Here is a 21,551-nt window from a genome sequence, read left to right on the forward strand (position 1 = left end):
AATTAGCAGGTACCATGACCTACCCCAATATGAAGGAGGCCTTATGTCTCAGGTATGGACTTACTCCAGAGCAGTACAGACTGCAGTTTAGAAATTCTAAGAAGAAAGAATCTGAGACTTGGATGGAGTGTGTGAATTTGTACTCGCGTGCACTGGAAGGTTGGATGAAGCGCAGTAAAGTAACTGATTTTAAGGGGTTGTTGCATTTTATCAGTTGGGAGCACTTGATAAGTCCTTGTGTTCCAGAGCTGCGCCAGCATCTTTTAGACAGCAAGCTGAGAGACCCCATTGAGCTTGCTAAGGAGGCGGATCGCTGGACCAGTACCAGGGTCCACAGAGGAATTGTGGGTACCACAGCCAAAGGTGGGCAGGGTCCACAGCAGAAGAGTGGGGGGGACAAGGGTAACCAAAAGGAGTCCTAGCAAGGGCCACAAAATAGTTCCCAGGAGAAGGAAACCCAACCCCCCAAAACTTAACAGCCATGGCCCCCTAGGGGGCAGAAGGGACAACAGAGGTCCACCTACCTGCTTTCACTGCAATGAGGTGGGACATGTTATCAGCCGGTGCCCCAAGAGACCCCCAGCACCCACTGGTGCTCCAGCCCCAGGGTTAGCAAGTGTAGCTTTGGGGGGGGATTTGGTTTCTAGTGGGGAGGTGGGGCTAGCAGTTATGTCCCTTGTCTCTTTAGGAGACCAGGAAATGGTCCAGGAAACCTTACAGCCCATGAACACTAAGAAATATGGGCAGAAGGTGACCGTCAATGGGAGGGGGATAGAGGCTCTGAGAGACACCGGGGCTAGCGTGACATCCGTGAGGTATCAGTTGGTGTCTGAAGAGCAGTGTATCCCTAATGTATTCCGCCCTGTGGTAGCAGCTGACAGTTCAGTGCGCCTCTGCAAAGTGGCACGTGTTCCCTTTGAGTGGGGGGGGGAGACTCTGGTCTTTTAAAAGTTGTTGTCAGTGATGACTTGCCTGTAGACTGTCTGCTAGGTAATGACCTGGAGAGTTCTCCATGGAAGGATGTAGAACACCGAACTTATTTGGAGATGTTGGGGTTGCCTGCGTGGATCTGTGTGACCAGGCATCCTATGGCAGCCAGTAGGGGCGATTGAGCAGAACTGGAGCCTGAAACAGTGGCCCATAGACCTGCCAGGAGAGGACAGGGGAGAGGGCGCGGGAAACCAGCCCCAACCGTTCCCACAGTCCAGGAGGAAGCAGGCCCTGAGGGGTTGCCCTGGAACCTACAGGGGAGCAGGTAGCCGAACTGGGTGACCAACCTGAGCTGATCATTGGCAGCAAGAAGGAGGGCCCTCCAGGGAGGAATTCTGCCAGGAGCAGAAAGAGTGCCCGTCCCTCGTAGGTCTGCAGCAACAGGCTGCAGACCAAGCAGCAGGTGGAGCAGCCAGAGATCACTTCATCTACTGGGAAGATGACTTATTGTATAGCGAGCCTAAGTTTGCTGAGCCCGGTGCAGCCCGTGTGCTGGTGGTACCCGCGCACTTCAGGAACTTCCTACTGGGTCTGGCTCATGACGTGCCTCTGGCAGGACATCTGGGGCAAGACAAGACCCTAAACAGGCTTGTCGCCCACTTCCACTGGCCCCAGATGAGGAAGCACGTTGGTTCCTTCTGTAGGTCTTGCCGGACATGTTAGGCCAGTGGCAAGACTGGAGTGAAGTGCAAGGCACCCCTTCAACCCTTCCCTGTGGTGAGCACCCCATTCGAGCGGGTGGGCATCGATATCGTGGGGCCCCTGGACCCCAAGACAGCCTTAGGCAACAGGTTCATCCTGGTCTTGGTGGACCATGCCACCCGGTACCCGGAAGCATTCCCTCTCAGGACAATCACAGCCCCTGTGTTGGGCCGTGCGTTGATGGGGATCTTTTTCCATGTGGGGTTCCCCTGAGAGGTGGTCTCCGACCGGGGTACCAACTTCATCTCTAGGTACATGAAGTCTCTGTGGGAGGAGTGTGGGGTAACTTATAAGTTCACCACTCCTTACTACCCTCAAGGAAATAGGTTGGTTGAAAGGTTCAACCTCACCCTGAAGGGTATGATTATGGGCCTTGAAGAGCCCATGAGATGGAAGTGGGACGTCTTGTTACCATGCCTGTTGTTTGCCTACAGGGAGGTGCCTCAGAAATCCTTAGGGTTCAGTCCCTTTGAACTCCTGTATGGCCAACCTGTTAGAGGACCTCTCGCGCTGGTGAAAGAGGGGTGGGAGAAATCCCGTGGGAAAACCCCCCAGGATGTGTTCAGCTATGTGTTGGCCATCCGCAACCAGACACAACGCTTCAGGAAGCTGGCTCAGGAGAACCTGGAAGCTAGCCAGGAAGAAATGAAAAGATGGTACGACCAGAATACCACTCTGGTCGAATTTCAACCTGGGCAGAAAGTGTGGGTGATGGCCCCAGTGTAGCCTTGTGCGCTCCGGGACAAGTGGACTTGGCCATATGAGGTGGTGGAAAGGAAAAGTGAAGTAACCAACCTGGTTAATCTGGGGGCCCCCAGGCAGCCCCTGAGGGTCCTGCATGTGAACCGCCTCAAGCCACACTTTGAGAGGTCTGAAGTGACAATGCTCATGGCTTCAGATGCTGGAGGGTAGGAGGATAGTGATCCTCTCCCTGACCTCCTGGCAGCTAACGAGCAAGACTGGTCAGTGGATGGTGTGGTCCTCTCGCCCACCCTGACCCCAGAACAGCAGAGGGACTGTCGCCAAGTGCTGGGTCAGTTCGCCCTCCTGTTCTCCCTGACCCCAGGTATCACCAATTGGTGCGTCCATGATGTGGACATTGGAGATAGTTTTCCTGTGAAACAAATATTTTACAGGGTAGCTGAAAAGGTCAGGGCCAGCATCAAGGAAGAGGTTTCCAAGATGTTGGCGCTAGGGGTGATTGAGCCCTCCAGCAGCCCCTGGGCTAGCCCAGTGGTCTTAGTGCCCAAAGCTGCTGCGCCCGGTGCCACTTCAGAACTCAGGTTTTGCGTGGACTACCGTGGGCTCAATGCGGTCACAAAGACTGACGCACACCCCATCCCCAGAGCTGCTGAGCTTGTGGATCGGTTGGGAGCTGCCCAGTACCTCAGTACCTTTGATTTGACTTCTGGCTACTGGCACATTGCCCTAACTGATGGGGCCAAAGAGAGGTCTGCATTCTCAACGCCAGTGGGGCACTTCCAGTTCCGAGTCATGCCCTTTGGGTTGAAGAATGCCACTGCCGCCTTCCAGAGACTGGTTAACCAGGTACTGGCCGGGCTGGAGGAATTCAGCGCCGCATATCTGGATGACATTGCAGTGTTCAGCTCCACGTGGGAGGAACACCTGCAACACCTCTGTGAAGTGTTGAAGGCTCTGCAAAGGGCAGGCCTCATTATCAAGGCCAGCAAGTGCCAGATAGCGCAGGGATCCGTGGTGTATTTGGGACACCAGGTGGGGAGCAGCCAGGTGGAGCCCCTACAGGCAAAGATTGATACCATTCTGGCTTGGGAGCCCCCCAAGACCCAGACAGAGGTGAGAGCCTTTTTAGGTTCCACCGGGTATTACAGACGGTTTGTCAAGGGATATGGCACAATTGTTGCCCCCTTGACAGAACTAACTTCTAAGAAGTTGCCCAAAAGAGTGAACTGGACTGAAGCTTGTCAGACTGCTTTTGATACCCTGAAAACCGCCATGTGCACAGCACCGGTGCTCAAGGCGCCTGATTTCTCCAATGAGTTCATAGTGCAGACAGACGCTTCAGAGCATGGTGTGGGAGCAGCACTCTCACAAATCACTGAGGAGGGCGGGGACCAGCCCGTGACTTTCATTAGTAGGAGACTACTCCCAGGGAATAGAAGTGGAGTGCGATTGAAAGGGAAGCTTTTGCTGTGGTCTGGGCCCTGAAGAAGCTGAGGCCCTACCTGTTTGGGACCCACTTCCATGTGAGTGACCAGTGGGTGCTTCTCATCCACCTTTTTTGCTCTCCTTTGTAGCACAAGGCAGGGGTGCCCAATATTTCCGCTGTTTTATTTTGTAATTTGCAAAAAGAAAAGGGTAAATACAACTGAGAAAAAATTAATATCTAATCATCCATAGCATGTAAAGAAAAAAAAGATTACAAATAGATCAAAAGAAAGAAAAGCTTCAGGAAAGCAAAGAATACAAGAAAATGTAAAATATTTATTAATTTATAATTTAAAAAAACACATTTAATTAAAAAAAATGGTAAGCACATCGTCCCTGGAACTGAAGATCAAGAAGAATTACTCCAGTTGAAAATGAAATACCTCCCCCACATAAATATATTATTAACATTAGAGGACTTGTTATGGTGTACGGCACCATAGCGGAAACATGACCGACCAACCTCCAAATGGCGGTTCCGAACAACTAATTACGATAAGACCACGCATTGTGCGGTGCTGTAGCATTCTCAAATTCCAATATAGGAACATCTTCTACAGCCGTAAACTTGCCTTAGCTCAAACTCACATAGGGAAATAGGAGGTGGAGTTTATCCATGCACGTGTACCAGGGAATACAGGGTGCTTGCCACACGGTGCAGTGATCAACTAGTGGGCATCCTAGGTATCACATTAAGCACCAACCGTAGGCCGCAGGGTGAAGTATGTTTCAAACATACTTTCTGTGTGTGAAAGCAGGATATTAAAAACACTACCATAAATAGTGCATCATAATCCAGACGGCGTAAATCGCCATACATATAAATTACATGCCAATTCAGACTGGACAACAGTTTCCTGGAGCCCTTCGGAAGCCAGCGTGAATAACCGACCAGTTTCACTTCAGACTGGCAGTATAATGATCAGCTAGTCGTAAATGAAAATGACGGTTTGAGTCAGAAAGCCTCCGACCTAAGGTCGGAGACTTTCATACAAAGATCATAATGAAGGCCTATATATTAGACTTAAAACAAATAAAATATTTCCACACATTCTAATGTGAGCATAACTTAGGTGGCTGATTACGAGGACGGGTGGACACCCGCCAGACATTTAGCGGTCCCACCACTGCCATCAGGATGCGCCCGCCAAACTGGCAGGCGCATCCTGGGCCTTTAACATAGCAGGCAGTGCTGGGGCTGCAGCGCCGTCCACAATGTTAAAGGTGCTGGCACCGCATTTCCCTGCACCACATGGCAGGCACCACAAAATGCCTGACAGTCGGTGCATGGAAATGCAGTGGGGTACCATGGGTAGCCCCCAGTACAGTCACCACTACCCCCTCCCCACAAGAGGGGCCCGCAACTAGCCACCAAGTTCAATTCCCGACAGCTTTTCCATGGCGGCACCGCCGCCATGGAAAGGCCTCTTACAGGACACAAACTAATACGGGGGACGGTGCCTGCTAGGCACCGCCAACATATTAGTGGACTTTTGCCGTCCACCAGGCAATAGGTGCGATTGCCACCAGTGGAAAAGTGGAGGACGAAATTTGCATCCACCACAATACCCTCTGCCATGCTAATAAGGCAGTGGGTAAATCTCTATGTGATGGCTATCATAATGAGCACCTAATATACTACATATTGCTAAGCCTTAAAGGTTATCATGGTAGTAAATATATAACTGTACCTATGTATTACACAACATATCAAAATCATCAAAAAGACAATACAAATGATATACAAAACTTAACTACCTCCCCTCTAATGTTAAAGTAACAGATTTTTTTTTTTAATAAACTTACCTTAACCGATAACCGTAGCTAACAAATGCAAGCTTCTCTACCCAAAAGCGTCCAAACAATAACAGTGCTAGATGAAAAAATCTACTTGGACACCAAATAAAAATTGAAAAAAATAATGTGTACCTTTGAAGTCAATATAACACAATATTATTCTAAAAATATACGTGTCAAAAATATATTCAATTCTAAAAAATGTTATGAAATAGTTTAACGAAATTATACAATATATAGTAATTAATATTATAATATACACACATTTTTAACTATATATTCAAACTAGTTTGGTCAATTTGTTGTTGATTATTTGTAACAAAAGATATACACAACTGTTCAAAAATGTAAGAAAAAAAATTGAAAATATAAAAAGATAATGTATAAAAAAAATATTATGAATAAAACTTGATTTCAGGTTGAAGTTGTAAATTAAATAATAATATTTTAAAATATAAGATTATTAAGGGGATTATTAAGATGCAGCTGTACAAGTCTCCGACCCTTGATCAGAGCATTTACAGTGGCATCGTAATATGCCTGCAAGATTACTTTACGAGTGTCTCATTTTCATGATAGCAGTCGTAAAGGAATTCAAACGGTCATTCCGTCTGGCTTCGAGGCGGCAAAAAAAAAGTTTGAGCCAAATATGTATTGGACACTAAACAAAGTGAAGCATCATTTTCTTCTGGAGAATTAGGAGGACGGTGTGTGGTAGGATCACAAACAAAATATGTGGGAAAAGTGATTTATAAAACTAAAAATGAAGTTTGCATAGACTTCTGGGTAGGAAAGTTTTGGGGGGATAGACGCAAGCCATACCTCCATGTACTGGCCAAGATGTCTAGTTTACAGAAATGTGTAGGTTTGGTAGGTTTCCATAGATGGCCACTGAGCAAGGGCCAAAAACCCTGGTGACACTCTTTAAAAAGCAGGCCATTTTGTGATAGGTCATTTTGATGTCTCCTCTATACAATTTTGGGCCTTTGCATGACACAGTTAATTGGCACAACCACATGAGTGAGGTAGCACTTTTAATAAGAGAGTTTGGAGAATGAGGGGTGGGTGGAAGTTTGTGGAACAACGCAGATTGCAGAACTTTCCATTACAGGAATGTGATTGAAATTGTTTTTTGTTTTTTTAAGTTTGAGGTTAAAAGGGGATTCTGGGTAACAGAACATGTTAAATGACATACAAGTCACCCCATCATGGAATTGCCTGGTTGTCGTGTTGTCAAAAATGTATACGTTTGCTAGGTTACGCTAGGTGCCAGCAGAGCTAGGATTCTAAATATAAAGCTATGCACTTTGAAAAACAAGGGTCAGTTTTCACTGCAAAAATGTGGTGGGTCCACGTTGCATTTTGGGACGTTTCCTGCTGCAGGCACTAGGCCTACCCACACAAGTGAGCTACCGTTTTTATCAGGAGACTTGTGTAATACAGGGTGGGTAGAATTTTGTAGATACTGGCAGATTTCCATCACAGAAATTAGAGAAAATGCGTCGAATTTTTTTGGCGTTTGAGGTTTGCAAGGGATTCTGGGACACAGAACCTTAAGAGAGCCACACAAGTGACCCATACTGGATTTCACGTGGTGGCTCATTAGGATGTTGTGACGTTCACCACCGCCGAACCGGCTATGGCGACCACCACCACATCGTAACGATTGAAACCCCCCTTCATATTACAATGGCAGTGGGTTTCACAGCGGACGCAAAGTGCGTTCACCGCTTTTCAGCCAGCAATCATTCCGATTGCCAGCCGGACGGAACTAGTATGGTGGCGGTGCCAGGCAACGCCATACATATTAGGATGGTGTGATGTGAAGGCCTTTCCTTGGCCGCTTCGCTGCCATGGAAATGATGGCAGGAATTGCTTTGGTGGCCTTTTGCGAGCCCCCAAGTGGGTTGGAGGGGTGGAGGGCTGCACTTCGGGGGTACCTATGGTACCACCCTCCATTGCCATCCAGAAGGTGGCAGGCACCGCGCCGTGCCTTCCACTTTGTCCATGGCAATGCAGGACATGCCTCTTAGGCTTTGCGACGGGTGCTGCTAACAGAAGCAAACAAAGCAAAGTCAAAGATGCGGGATGCGACCGCCACGGTAGTGGTCGCATACTAATTGGTAGTGTTGGACCTCCCCTAGCTGGTAGACGGTAACAACACTGCTAGGGTTGTCCGCCCACCATCCTCATGGGGCCTTTAGTGTATAATTTTCAAAAATATATAGGTTGGCAAGGCTTTGCTTGGGGGCCAGGAGAGCGAGGATTTAAAATCCAAAGCTAGGCAAAAAAAAGGGGCAGTTTTCATTTTAGAAATGTGGTGGGTCTACATTGCGCTTTGGGACAATTCCTGTCGCGGGCACTAGGTCTACACACATAAGTAAGGTAGCATTTTTATGGGGAGAATTAGGGGAAAACAGATTAGTAGAAGAACTGGTATTACCAATGAACTTTCTTTGCAGTTAAGCCTTCCTAATGTAAAAATTGGGAAATAATAAGTAATTTTTAAAAAATTGCATCTATATCACATGCTTGCATGGTTAGCCACAATTTTGGAGATATGCAAACACACTGCTTATAAACTCTATATTTTGTTTATGAAATATATTACTTTCCTTTGTTCCTATTTTACTCTGTTTATGTTTACCAAAAGAATTGCAAGAAACACAGTACACAATGAAAAACCAGTGCAAGACGCAGCTCAGTTTTTGGATCTGGGTTGCTCGGGTTCTTGGTGAACTTATGAGTCCTATATATCCCAAAAAAAGAAGGATCATGCTGATTCAATGTTATATTATTAGGCAAAATTACAGGTGAAAACGTTAACATAAACGGCTATTTTTTTTTACTTTAGTGCAATATTTACTATAGTCAAATATACATTTGTGTAGGAACTCGTTAAAGGATTGAGACAATATATAGTTTTCTTGGATCCATTATTGCTTTGAAACCAATTCCTAACACTAACTGGAAGGAGGTTGAAAGAAAAAATAAATGCAACAATAGACTATTTCACAGTAAAAAAAGAAAACTGCATAGAAAATGTAAGGTTTACTGTCAAAAGTCTACTTTCCCCAGAAATCTGAGATGATGATTTCATCACTGCAAACACTTTGTTGATGACATTTACAAAGAAACAAACCAGACACTTTCTACTGCGTTAATTTAGAACAAGTGTTTTTAGAAAAAGGCAATTTTTTTAAAGTATTTTTTTTAATTTCTATGTCTTTTCCAGGGGAATACACAAACCCTGGGTACCTTTAAAATCATCAGGGTGTTGGGAATAAGGGCACAAATTTAACATTAAAACCTTGTGTGGAGAATGGGGGGGGAGGGGGCGTGGCCAGAGGTGTCAAGATGGCAAACGCACTCCAAGAGTGCTCCGGGACCCCCATCCATCATCCGCCTCGCACCCACCGCCAACAGCCGCTACTCACCTCTTCTATTTGCCCATGGTGCCTTCTGAGTTCACTGGCTAAGCTCCGGTCCCTTTCCCGGGAGGATCGGTGCTTCGGAAGCCCGGGGAGGCTCTTCTACAGCCGGCGGCCTCAGCTCCACGAAATAGCAGACGCACAGTTGCCCTAATTCCGGGCCCGAGGATATCTCTGTGCGGACCGGGCCCCCGCCTGCGGTGGGGCGACGGCGGTGTCTGGGGCTCCTTTGCTCGCCCCCCAATGTCTGCAGCGGCCTGGCGGTGAGCCCTTGGCGCGGGAGCCCACGCGGCTGCGCAGGCAACTAACGCCACGTGTGGGGCTCCGTAGATCGGGGCTCGACTGGTCTGCAAAATTGATTGGCTGGCCCCCCTGGAGTTGCTGCGGAGCACCTCAGACCTCGACTGCCGTTGTCGGGCGGTGGCACAGGGGCTGGGCCATCTTCAGGCCTCCCAACGTGTGTCTCCCCCCCTGTGACTGTTCTCTGCAAGCCAGTGGTGGATGCCCTCTGGACCCGGGGAGGGGCGCCGCTTCTTGGCCTTCTTGGGGCCGCCTGGGGAGCGGTGGGCCCCGTGACGCTGTGACCTCTAGTGGGGCCTCACCTGGTCCGGACGTGTGGGCCACCCTGGGCCTGGTCATCCTGGGTCCGGGCCTACCCGCTAGCTTGCTCCGATGTGGGATTGGCGGCAGCCTGACTTGGGGGCACCTGAGACTTTCAAGCAGAGTGGCTGCCCCGGTGAGTGGGGCCTGGGGTGGGTGACTGGCCACCTTGTCGGGTAGAAGGGCGGAGGGGTGGCCTGGTGCCCCGCCCTCCCCCTCCCCCAACTCCATCACTCCCCTGACTCCCCCCCACGGTTCTGGGCCTACTCCTCCAGGTCCCCTTCACTGTCGGCCACTGGCCTGTAGTTACTGGACCGCCTGGAGCCCTGCGTTGGGCTGTGGGCCCCTCATCTTTGCGGCCTCTGGCGGGCTCCCCCTGGTAGCCGATGCTTGGGCTGCTTTGTGCATGAACCATATCACCACCTAACCCCACAAGGACACAACGGCTTCACTATTGCTGTCGGGCGACTGGGCCCGGGGACTGGTGAGAGCCTCCTGTCACCCCTGCCGCTAGGCCACCAGTGAGTGGGGTTGGGGAGTGGGAACAGGCCACCAAGTTGGGTGGCGGTGCAGGGGGCTACAGATGGTGCCTCATCCGCATCTACTGCTCCCTCGTTGCCTACAACTCCCCCTTCATACGCCATGTTCCCCTGAGAACAGTTGGGGCCCTTCTGTTTCAGCTGACCGGTGTCGGCGGCGGACCCACCACAGAACTTGGCTCCTCCCTAACCCCTATTCGTTTCAAGCTACCCTCGCGGGAGAGAGGCCATCTCTGCCAGACAGAGGGTCCGAGCGTGGGATTAGTCTTTGTAGATACTAACTGACCCGGCCCAGCAGCCTTCCACTGGAGTGCTTCGCGCGGACTAGGGCACTAAATGCATCTCGCAGCTCATAGTGGGCTCGAGGGGTGGACCTGGCCACCCAGACCTGAGTATTGACGGCCTGGGTGACCGGGAACCCACTCCTCATATGCAGGACCACTGTTTTCTCCCCTGCCTGGGCCGAGGTCAGATCCCATCCTTGGAGGCAATAGGAAGGACTTGCACCTGCGCTTCATAGATCCGGAGATAATGGGAGAGCTTGAACTGCGGACTAAACAGGAACTCTTGCTTTGTTTCCAATATGGCACCTACACTTATGACAGTTTGCCAACCTCTATAGTAGGTGCGATCCATCTTCACCGTAACCACGGCTCGGTGAACTGTTTCCTATTCCAGTTCCTGAACTTATGTGTACTTCTTGATGCATATTAGTTTAAAAGTAATTACAGCTGTTGACTAATCTCTTATCCAGGTATATGGATGGGGGTACATTTCTGCCACGTTCATGTTCAGCTAACCGTTTTAGCTTAGCATTTAGGATTCACTAGTGGGTTGTTGTTTTGAATGTTTTCCTTTTCAGGGCGACAGATGCCTTGTCTTCAGAAGTGTAGGATGGGGGGAGTTGGGGGCAAGGGAGGGTGGGTAGACCGTTGTCTCTGGATTCTTTGTTGTTTTTAGCCGCCTATTGGCCGCTGTTCCTTGTTTTCCTTGGTAGCTACCCATGCATGTATGCTACTGACGATGATATGAGACTTACCAGAACGCACAACTTTTACCCAAAGACCCCGGCCATGACACATTACTTACCTTGGGAACCGGGCCGAACTGAGCTTGCATTACCTCTTCCATGCACTTTCCACCCCGATGACGTCCACCATACATAGACCCCTCCACATCCTCTTGTGGAACGTCAACGGCCTCCTAGAAAGCATAAAACGCAATGCTGTCCTTTGTAGCGCCCAGCGACATACACCAGATGTCGTGTTCCTACAAGAAACAAACCTTATGGGCACCCAATGCAATTTCCTCGCTCGGTATGGGTTCAAGAGGGTCTGGCATTCAGGTTTTACGCAGGGTTCCCGGGGGGTTGTCATACTGCTCCGAAAGGGCCTTCCCTTTAGCTGGCGCAGGCCGAGACGGACACACAAGGCCGTTACGTGGCCCTGATGGGCAAGATCGAGGGACACCCAGTTAATCTCCTGTGTACTTACATTCCCCCACCACCATGGCCTCTGCCCTTTGCCGTTTCACACTCGTGGTCTCCTCCTTTACTCGGGGTCTGACGGTCATCGGAGGGGATTTCAACGCTGTTCTGCAACCCTCCAACCCCGCACAACACAACAGGTGCCCCTTCGGCATCCCGCCTTGCCGCCGCTAAGCTCTTGTCTGACTGGTCCTCTTCTTTGGGTCTTTGCAACGCTTGGAGGGTGTGGAACCCCTGCAGAAAACTATATACTCACACATCAGCGGCCCACCACTCTCACTCTTGCATCAATCTGTTTCTACTACCTGCCACAGACTGTCAACTGATGTCCGGGGCCTCTGTTTTGCCCAGAGGCATCTCAGATCACTACCCATCTCCCTGCGTCTCGGGAACCGCCTAACGGTACTCGTACAGCGTGGCAGATGAACGCCTGGTTCCTGCAGGACACAGAATTCGTTGAGTCCCTCTGCCAGGAACTGAGGCATAACTTTAAGACTAATACGGGCTCGGTCTCTTTGCCGGGGACGTTATGGGAGGCCAGCAAGGCCGCCATGCGAGGGTTGGCTAGAGGTTTGGTCCATGCGAAGCGCACGGAGAAAACCGCCAGAGTCATGCAGCTGGAGGCCCAGGCGGCACAGTTGGAGGGGGCCCTGGAGGGCGCGGACAGCGATAACTCCGATTGTCTGCTTACATTGATCCGGGAAGAGATCTGCCAGATCTCACTGGAGTCCGCTAAAATGCTCTGGCGCTCCTCTGTCGCACGCGTGTATGGCTGGGGCGATAAAAATGGCAAATTAGTTCACAACTTAGGGGCATATTTACAAGCCCCTTACGCCACTTTTGCGTCACTTTTAACATGTAAAAAGTGATACAAAAGTGGCGTACGGGGGTTGTAAATCTGTCCTTTAGTGTCCTACCCTAAAGCCAAACACATTATCCCTGAGATCAGTGATGAAACCGGGGCTCGCCACGCCACCTGCTAAGCAATCGCCTGAACTTTTGCGGGCTATTATGCGGCCCGACCTCCCAGGACCACCTTGGCTGACTTGCTATTCGAGACTGGGACTCACCTGCCCTGCCTCTCCCAAACGGTCTCGGAGAAGCTTGATCTCCCCCTCACCCCAGAAGAGATACACGGGCCATTACACTGTTGCACTCTGGCAAAACGCCCGGGCCCGATGGTTACCCACAAGAATACTACGCGACTTACCGTGAAACACTGGTCCCACACTTAGTGGAGCTGTTCAAACATATAGTAGACAAGGGGTCCTTCCCCCCAGAAACCAACGTGGCCACGATTGTGGTCCTTTCAAAGACACAGCCGCCCTCTCTTGCTTGTGCGGACTACCGCCCCATCTCCCTCATAAACACTGAGGTAAAAATGTTCGCCATTGCAGTGGCCCAGCGACTCTGCCCCCACTTACAAGATTTGGTTCACCCGGACCAAAGCAGCTTTATGCCTGCCTGGAGTACCCAGCACTGCATCCAACGTCTCCACCTCGCCCTGACACACCGTCACCACCTCTCCCCGTATCTAGCTCTGCTTTTAGTTGATACGGTGGACTGGAACTACCTTGGGGACGTGTTGGAGAAGATGGGTTTCGGCTCTCCGTTTCGACGTCTTATCCGGGTCCAATTCTCCAACCATAGGGCAAGGGTCCTCATTAACGGAGTGCTTTCAGAGACGTTTCCCATTCGGAGAGGCACTCGCCAGGGCTGTCCGCTCTAACTGCTCTTAGTTGCCTTAGCAATGGAGTCTCTGGCCTCCCTCGTCCATCAGGGTCCCCTCATCCAAGGCTGGGCTTGGGACCCATATCAGATCGATTAGATCGCCTTGTATGCCGATGACGTCCTCCTTTTCCAGGTGGACCCAGAGAGCTCAGGACCAAGATGCTAGGATGCCCTCCTAGCCTTTGAACGTGTTTCCAGCATCCGGCTCAACCTGGTGAAGTCCACATTGGTTCCCCTACATTCATCCCGGGCGTGCTTCGACTGACAAACGACCCTTTCCCTGCGCAGGCAGTCGTTTAAGTACTTGGGGTTGTGGGTCGCACTCCTCCCAGACCTCAAATGGGCCCTGAACATCACGCCTCTGGTCATTAAAGCCAAGGCGGACCTCAAGAAGTGTCAATCCCTCCCCCTTAATCCCCTTGGCAGGAGCCCCCTTTTTAAAATGATGGTCCTACCCTGTTTTTATACATTCTACAGAATATCACCCTTCATTTCCCAGGAAGTTGGGTCCGAGAAATAGACAGTGCCATTACCCGGTTTCTGTGGGGTGGCGGGAGGTCACGATTGTCTCTGGCGCAGTGCTGCATACCTCCCTAAGATGGGGGTAACCAATCTCCACATTTACTATCTGGCCACGAAGCTCATTGTGATCCATGACTGGTTCGTGGGCGACTGGTCCGACCCGGCGTACCGGGTGGAACTCCAGTCAATGGATTTACCACAGCTCCAAGCCTACCTTTATGGGACCCCCGGGCCACAGGCCCTCCCCCCATCACCCGAACGGTACTTATGGCCTGGCGTACGTCCTTACACCACACGAAATGGGACCGGAAGCTCAGTAGACAGACGCCTCTGTGGAGTGGTTTTTGGCTTTAAGAGGTCTTGTCACTCCGAGACTTCTGCTGATGGACCACATCGGGATTTCGTTGCTGAGAGACGTCTGGGTAGGGGACCACATTAGATTGTTTTCAGAATTACAACACCGCCACTCCCTCCACTCCTCCCAATTTGACAAATATTTACAGCTAAGGCATGCCCTCCGATCACACATTCCATCTCCAACCTCCCTCCTGGAATTCAGTCCCCTGGAGGCCCAAGTGATGATGGGGAACCTGGGCCAAGGGGAGGGGGGGAGGGGGTCCCGCGGATTTACTGCTCCATGGTGAACAATGGCCCTGCATCCCTGGACCTGCTGCATGCTCGCTGGGATGGATGGCTGAGCCCCCTAGAGGAAGTGGACTGGAGGGATGCCCTTATGGCTCTTAAGACCCTGACGACCTCCTCCAAGCTGAGTCTAATCCAACTTTACTACCTCAACACGGCATACCTCACCCCAACGTGCCTATACAGCGCCCATATTTGGCTGTCCCCATCCTGCGCGCAATGCAACCACGTTCCTGCGGACCTCTACCACATGACATGGCAATGCCCCGCTCTTGCACCATTCTGGGCAGGGGTAGCACTAAGCTTACACAGACCTTGGAATGGGAGGTTCCCCATGACCCCCTACGCCTGATCCTGGGTTTGTTCGAGGGCCTCTATGGTGTTCGGACCAATAAGCGCATCCTCGGAACGGCAGTGGCGGTGGCGAAATGCGATATTGCGGCGCTTTGGTCTCAGGCCAAGCCACCTACTATGCGGACATGGAGACGGGGAGTGGATTGGTACGGAACTCAGCAGGAACCGCTCTTTGAGGCCTGGGGCCGTCCCAAGCTTTTTGGTAACATATGGGGCAAGTGGTTCAACTTGGTGCCCTGAGGGGCGCAAATGCGTCTTGTATAAGATTGTTTACATGCAAGTGCTTTATTCATCCCCAAAGTGTTGTACGAGTCTCAGTCCTCCTTCTTCCCAATGTAATTTATCTCTATATTGTGTCTGATTGTGCTGCCATTATTTTTTGTGATTTGTTCTCAAAAACACCAATAAACTTGATTATCCCAAAAAAACCTTATGTGGACAAAAAGTTACAGGGGCGTAAGTGAAAACTACCACAAATAAACAAAATAAGGCTGAGCACGGGGTGGCGGGAAAGACCCTAGCAGCAAAGGGGTGAAAATACAAATGCTACAATCTGTACATAGTGCTTCACGCTAGACTTATAAAGTGCTTTAAAAAAAATCAAATGATCAAATTAATGGCACTCTAGTTTATTAAAATAGCACAGTTGATTAAAACCAATGCAATAAAATGTAATCATAGCGACGTTACAACATTAAAAAGCATAAACAAAGCAAACCATCAATATTTAAATTGATACACATATTAGTGATGAAGCAGTATTGTAGTTACTATTGTAATCTTGTAACTGATTTCCAAAACCAAGGAAAAAATAGTTTGGTACAGAGACGCTATGGCAAAGTGAAAATAAAGTCGGTGATGAGTTTTAGGGGAGAGGGGGTAAATGATAGGGTGCGGACAGAAGAGGGTGAAAGCAGACTGTCCAGGAGTCTCACATATTTTCCAGGCCATGCAAGCACTTGAATATCTGGGGAAGTAAAGCAGAGAGAAGATGCCTCAAAAGATGTACTGATGCAAGATGTAAGGTTTTTAAAATAAGTCTTCTGGCAGCGTCAAGGGCGGGACAACAAAAAAGAAGATGCAACCATGATTCAGACATGTAGTTGCATAGTTTGAAAGCCCACTCCTTAGGTTTTTGGAGCACATAGGTTGAAGGCAGTGGAGCGCAAAAGTAAGAGTACTCAATTTATCAAATAGCATATTAATTGTACTTTACTGGATTCATCTTTCTCATTGTTATAAGTATTGTAATATATATGTAGGTATAAATATATTTATAAAAAAATGTGGTATTCTAACAAAAAATACTTCTTTTGTCAAAATCTAAAAATTCTTTAGAAACCAAAGAATTGGTGAAAACAAACATTTCCTTTACCGTATGCATATGCTGCATACGAAAATATATTCACAATTATTGTCCTCTAATTCTCCTTGACCTTTATGCAGCCTTTAAAAATGTCAATCACAACACTCTCCTCAACACTCTTCAACAGAGAATGGGCATGGAGGGCACTGTGCTTAAATGGTTTTCTTCCTTCCTCTCTGATAGATCCCAAATGATCAAAATAGCCAACAGTCTTTCATCTCCTCTGGCGGTAGGTCAAGGTGTTCCTCAAGGCTCTATACTTGCACCCACACTGTTCAATGTCTATTTAGAACCACTGGGAAATCTCCTAAGCAAATCTGGGGTCCGCTATCATCTCTTCGCAGACGACACTCAAATCTACCTCAAGGTTGCCTCCACTCACGATCTCTCCGTCCTAAGCTCTACTCTAGACTCCATTCAAAACTGGATGTGAACACATCAACTGATTCTGAATCCCTCCAAAACTGAATTCCTCCTCCTCTCCTCCTCACTCTCTCCTCCCCCGGTTCAATCATGGATGCATCAGATGAATCTACTTAACAATAAACCCACCATTGTCGACAGCGCAAAATGCCTGGATGTCATACTCGACAAAAAACTGAATCTAATCTCCCACATCAACTCCATTGCAAAGTCTGCTCGATACCAACTGCGCTTTCTTTGGGAAATTTGTCGCTTCTTCCCGGAGCAAGACCTCAAAACCCTGGTCCAATCGCTGGTCCGCTCCAGACTGGCCCACTGCAATTAACACCCTCTATATTATCTGAAGGAAGACCCTCCATTATTGAGAATCCTTTTCTCCATGATTTTTGAAGTGCCTTCCCAGTGTGTTCTGCCATGCATTGCAGTATTATCCTTCTACCTGTGTTTGGTACTCTTTTGTAACAGGCACACGTCACTTTTCTCTTGTAACACACTGTTTGCTACCTCTTACATTTTGTTTGCTTTAGATACTTGCACAAGTGCCACCTTTGACTATGCAACGTTTGTTCTTGTGTTTGAGTGTCTGCCATATATTGCAGTACTATACCTCTACTTGTACTTTGTACGCTTTTGTAACCTACACAAATCACTTTTTCCTCCTGTAATGCACTGTTTGCTAGCTCTTGTATTTTGTTTGCTCACAATTGTCACTTTTGCCTCATGTAACTTAACGTTTGCTTTTGTAATTTGTTCACTTGTAATGTTCTCCTCATGTATCAGATCTGTTCCTTTTGTGAAGCGCTCTGATACCTTCGGGTAAAGGCTGCGCTATATAAAAACGCATAAAATAAATAAAGAAATAAATATTTGCCAACTTTACACATGCCATAAGAGGCATTGACATACGGCCAGGCAAAAAAAAGCAGGGTATAGCTGTATTTGTGAGCCCCGTAGGGGGAGACCAAACCTAGCTTTAGGCTGTATTTGTAAGCTCCCCTCTTACATAGGGGGAGACCAAACCCACGGGGGAGCGGAGATAGTTAGCTTGTAGCTGTATTTGTAATCTCCCCTCTGACGTAGGGGGAGACCAAACCGAAGGGGGAGATCATCTAGTTAGAACACCGGCACACGGCGCACTGCCACACTAAACATTTTTAACAGCCTGCCAGCACTTCAGTGGCCGCTGTGAGACACATGCATTATGCGTGACAACGCATTTCAGTGCGGTGATGCGGAACACCGCACTGAAATGCGTTAGCATCACACCTGATGCGTGATACTTGGCAGGCCTGATTATATATTCAAAACCATCTTAGGTCAAATGTCTATTTTAATGAGATTTCTGTGTCACGAATATTAATTTTTTACTAATTTCTGTCCCTGTTAAAAAAAATGGTGTCAAAGGTTGAGTGACCCAACTACATTTGCTGTCCCTGAACATAATAATCAATATTCAATCATAAAATGTAAACAAAATACTGGAATTGCACAAAATACAAACATTTATGGTTAAAAAGGGGGTTGGTTCTATTGTGAAATGGTAGAGTTTGGTAAAGATGCACCACTGTCATTCGTTCGCCATCCTGTTTTCAGAGACCCTTCCCCTACTTCATGTTTCCCTCAGAGACGTCCTCCTACTCCCAAATTGATTTCTACCACTTCTGCTTTCCTATCTTGCTTGTGGAAAGACAACAGCAATTCTCACCTCTGGACTTGGGTGCCTTTTCCTCACTGATTTCCGCCCTCTCCTTCTACCAGCGCTCATGCTGACGGTGCGCGGAATCACCGCCGAGTCTAAGAACTACCGCTTTCAGACCTAAGAATTCGCTTCAAAACTCCGCGAGTTCAAAAGTCCGCGAGTCCTTCGGTTTCGTCAGTCACAACAAGCCTGTCTTCTGATATAATAAAACGTGCTCAGGCAGCCGCTCCTCCCGCCAAAACCGGCAGCGTTAAAACTAGCTGGAGGTAAAGGGATTGGGCAGTCAGTGGAAAGTTCAACCAATCGCCTCGTCGAATGAACACTGGCGCCCCCAGCTTATGCGATGATTTGTGAGAAAAGCGGAAGCGGGGCGGGGAAAGATGATAGATAAGACGCTAGGCTAAAATTCTCTCACCGTCGAGTAAAGCAAAACTTCTGTTCCAAAGCACTTAATTTAAATGTTGTTTAACGAACCAGGATTTTTTTTTTTACACTAAGTGGGCGATTAATTATTCTACATAGATTACATTTACAAATGTCGTGAAAGTATATATATATATATATATATATATATATATATATATATATATATATATATATATATATATATATATATGTTTTACCATATTTGCATCTGTCTTCCTCAGTATGAAACACACCTACATTTTAATGTGCAGAAGTAGTAACATGTATGTAGGTAACAGGAAGGAAACCCCCATAGCACTGTACTAACTGCATCCTCAAACACAAGGAATCCTCGGGGTAGGAATGGGAAGTATTAGAAAGTAACTGTACAGTTTTAACTCACCTAGGTTTGGTGGATCTCACTCTTTTTCATTAATATTCGCCATCCTGACATTAAAAAATGTGACATTTCTAGGGTTTCAGTGTGCATGTGAGTGACATTCAGCTGCCTAATTAGGGCTTGAAAAATCCCCAAAAATGTACTAGACCTGCAGGTCTGGTAACTTTAATAATCTACTAGACCTAACTATAATGTACTTCACCCATGAACCGGTCTCAAATTGTGTGATCCTAGGCAAATCTTTTGTCTTATGGAGCCACCCTTTTCTTTATTATCACATAAAAGAGCAGCTTCAAATATGCAAGTTCACTATTTCTGATGTACAAAAAACCTCTTTTACTTTACTAGACTAAATGTTTGCTCCATGTATAACAAGAATCGAGCCCATATATAGCGTACACATGATTACTGGCTTGCCTCTTAGTTCACTTATAGCATTGTCATCTAGGCAGCAGAAGTAATATTTCCCAGCTAATGTTTAAAAACTCACTTTTCATAAATATATTACCAAAGTAATATGTGGTAGTGCATTGTCATTTACAGATAGCATATTTTCCATTGAAATGGCCACAAAACCTTTCCACTAACATGCAGTTTTACTGATGATAGCGCATAATCAATTTTAGAAAATTGGGTTTCAGCAAAAATATTTAAAATTTGCACATTACCAAGTAAAGTGTTCAAATTTGTATTGATCTTATAAAAATATTTTTTTCCACCACAGAATTACAAAAATGGGTCTTTTATAACTAGTGACATATATTTAAAATGTTTGAACAGGTCACTTAGATATTTCAGACTTGTGTTAAAAAAAACTTGACATTTTACAGCCTTTCATTTAACATGCTTTGCACAGTTCAATTGTCAACAGTTCACTTTACAAAATCCTCCACTTAATTTACAGAAAGAAAAATAAATGTAATAAGATACTCTGGCTCTGAAAGCCAGCAAATGTGACAAGATAACAAGATTTAATGCCATGTTTATTGCTCTTTCACTTTGTAAGCAATACAGATGCCTTCAAATCTTGCTATCTTGTCACATTTGCTCTGCTTTCAGAGACAGAGGTCAAAAGTCAGTTTGCCTTCCAAAGAAGTTAGAGGGTTTTCAACTTGCCAGAAAGGGTGAGTAGTCCCTAGTAGTCCCTAAAAACAGTTTGTCCTCGGCAATGCGAGTGGGGGAGTGGATTTTTCTAGCCCTGCTAATGTGTGACACTTTCTAGCAAGTAAATTAATGTTCTTTGCCTAGGGCACTGTCAAGATATCGATAACCATGTACGTCCTTCACACACTTTCAAGTAAAATGGTAATTAGAGTTAGCACGCATTTTTCCATAGACTGGTGAGCTCTGCAGAGAGGCCAATGATTGGAAAAGCTTGTAGCCCGATGCTTGTAAGACCCACTGAATGTGAGCACCTTGCACTTCCTGTTCCCACCCCAAATCCAAAGCTTTCAGTCGTGCCCAGTAGTGCAGAACCACCAAAACATGAACTCACCCAGACATCCAGAGACTACTCAGTTCATATTATGCACTAGTATAATCATACAATCAACTAGGATTTATACATCATGGCTAATCACCCAATTGGGTATCCAAGAGCTTGCAGGCCCTGGGGCTCATTTGAACAGCCAGGTCTTGAGAACCCTTCGGAATTACGCAATTGAGGGGATGGTCCGGAGGTGCGTGGCGAGTCTGTTACAGGTCATTGCTGCAATGTGAGAGAAGGAGCATCCTCCACTTCTGCTTTGGAAGATGCAGGGATTATGGGCAAGTGAAAGAGTGGTGGAGTGTAGTCTTCTCGATGGTTGGTGGAAGTTCAGGCAGCGGTTAATATATGCGAGTCCTTGGTTGTATAGAGCCTTCTGGGCTTGGGTCAGCAGCTTGAATTGGCATCTCTTCTGTACGGGGAGCCAGTGAAGTTTCATGAGGTGGAGTGTCATGTGATTCTATCTGGGAAGGTCGAGGATGAGTTGGGCTGTGGTGCAATGTATGGTCTGAAGTCTCTGTAGAAGGTGTGTAGTGATTCCTACGTACAGGGCCTTGCTGTAGTCCAGTTGGCTGTTTATGAGGGCTTGTGTCAAGGTGTGTCTTATGTGTAGGGGAGCCACTTCAAGATCTTATGTAGCATGCGCAGAGTAAGGAAGCAGGTGGAGGAGATGGTGATGATCTGTGATTTCATGGTGAGCTTGTTGTCAACGATGATTCCGAGGTTTCTGGTGTGGTTGGAGGGAGTTGGCGCGAGTCCTTGGTCTGATGGCCGCCTGGAGTCATTTGATG

The 21,551-nt window shown here is 47.7% G+C and overlaps 1 long non-coding RNA gene across 1 annotated transcript in view; it reads right to left on the reverse strand.

Annotated features, from left to right (window-relative positions):
- Positions 1 to 18,609, reverse strand: part of LOC147728109 (uncharacterized) — an 80,553-nt gene extending 61,944 nt beyond the window's left edge. Inside the window, exon 1 of the long non-coding RNA XR_015309535.1 lies at positions 18,476 to 18,609. This is a non-coding gene — a long non-coding RNA (uncharacterized LOC147728109). The remainder of the gene's footprint in view (positions 1 to 18,475) is intronic.
- Between the last annotated feature and the right edge of the window lie 2,942 nt (positions 18,610 to 21,551).

The sequence above is a fragment of the Lissotriton vulgaris genome, chromosome 3_1, assembly GCF_964263255.1.
Source record: "Lissotriton vulgaris chromosome 3_1, aLisVul1.2, whole genome shotgun sequence".
Taxonomy (NCBI): Eukaryota; Metazoa; Chordata; class Amphibia; order Caudata; family Salamandridae; genus Lissotriton; species Lissotriton vulgaris.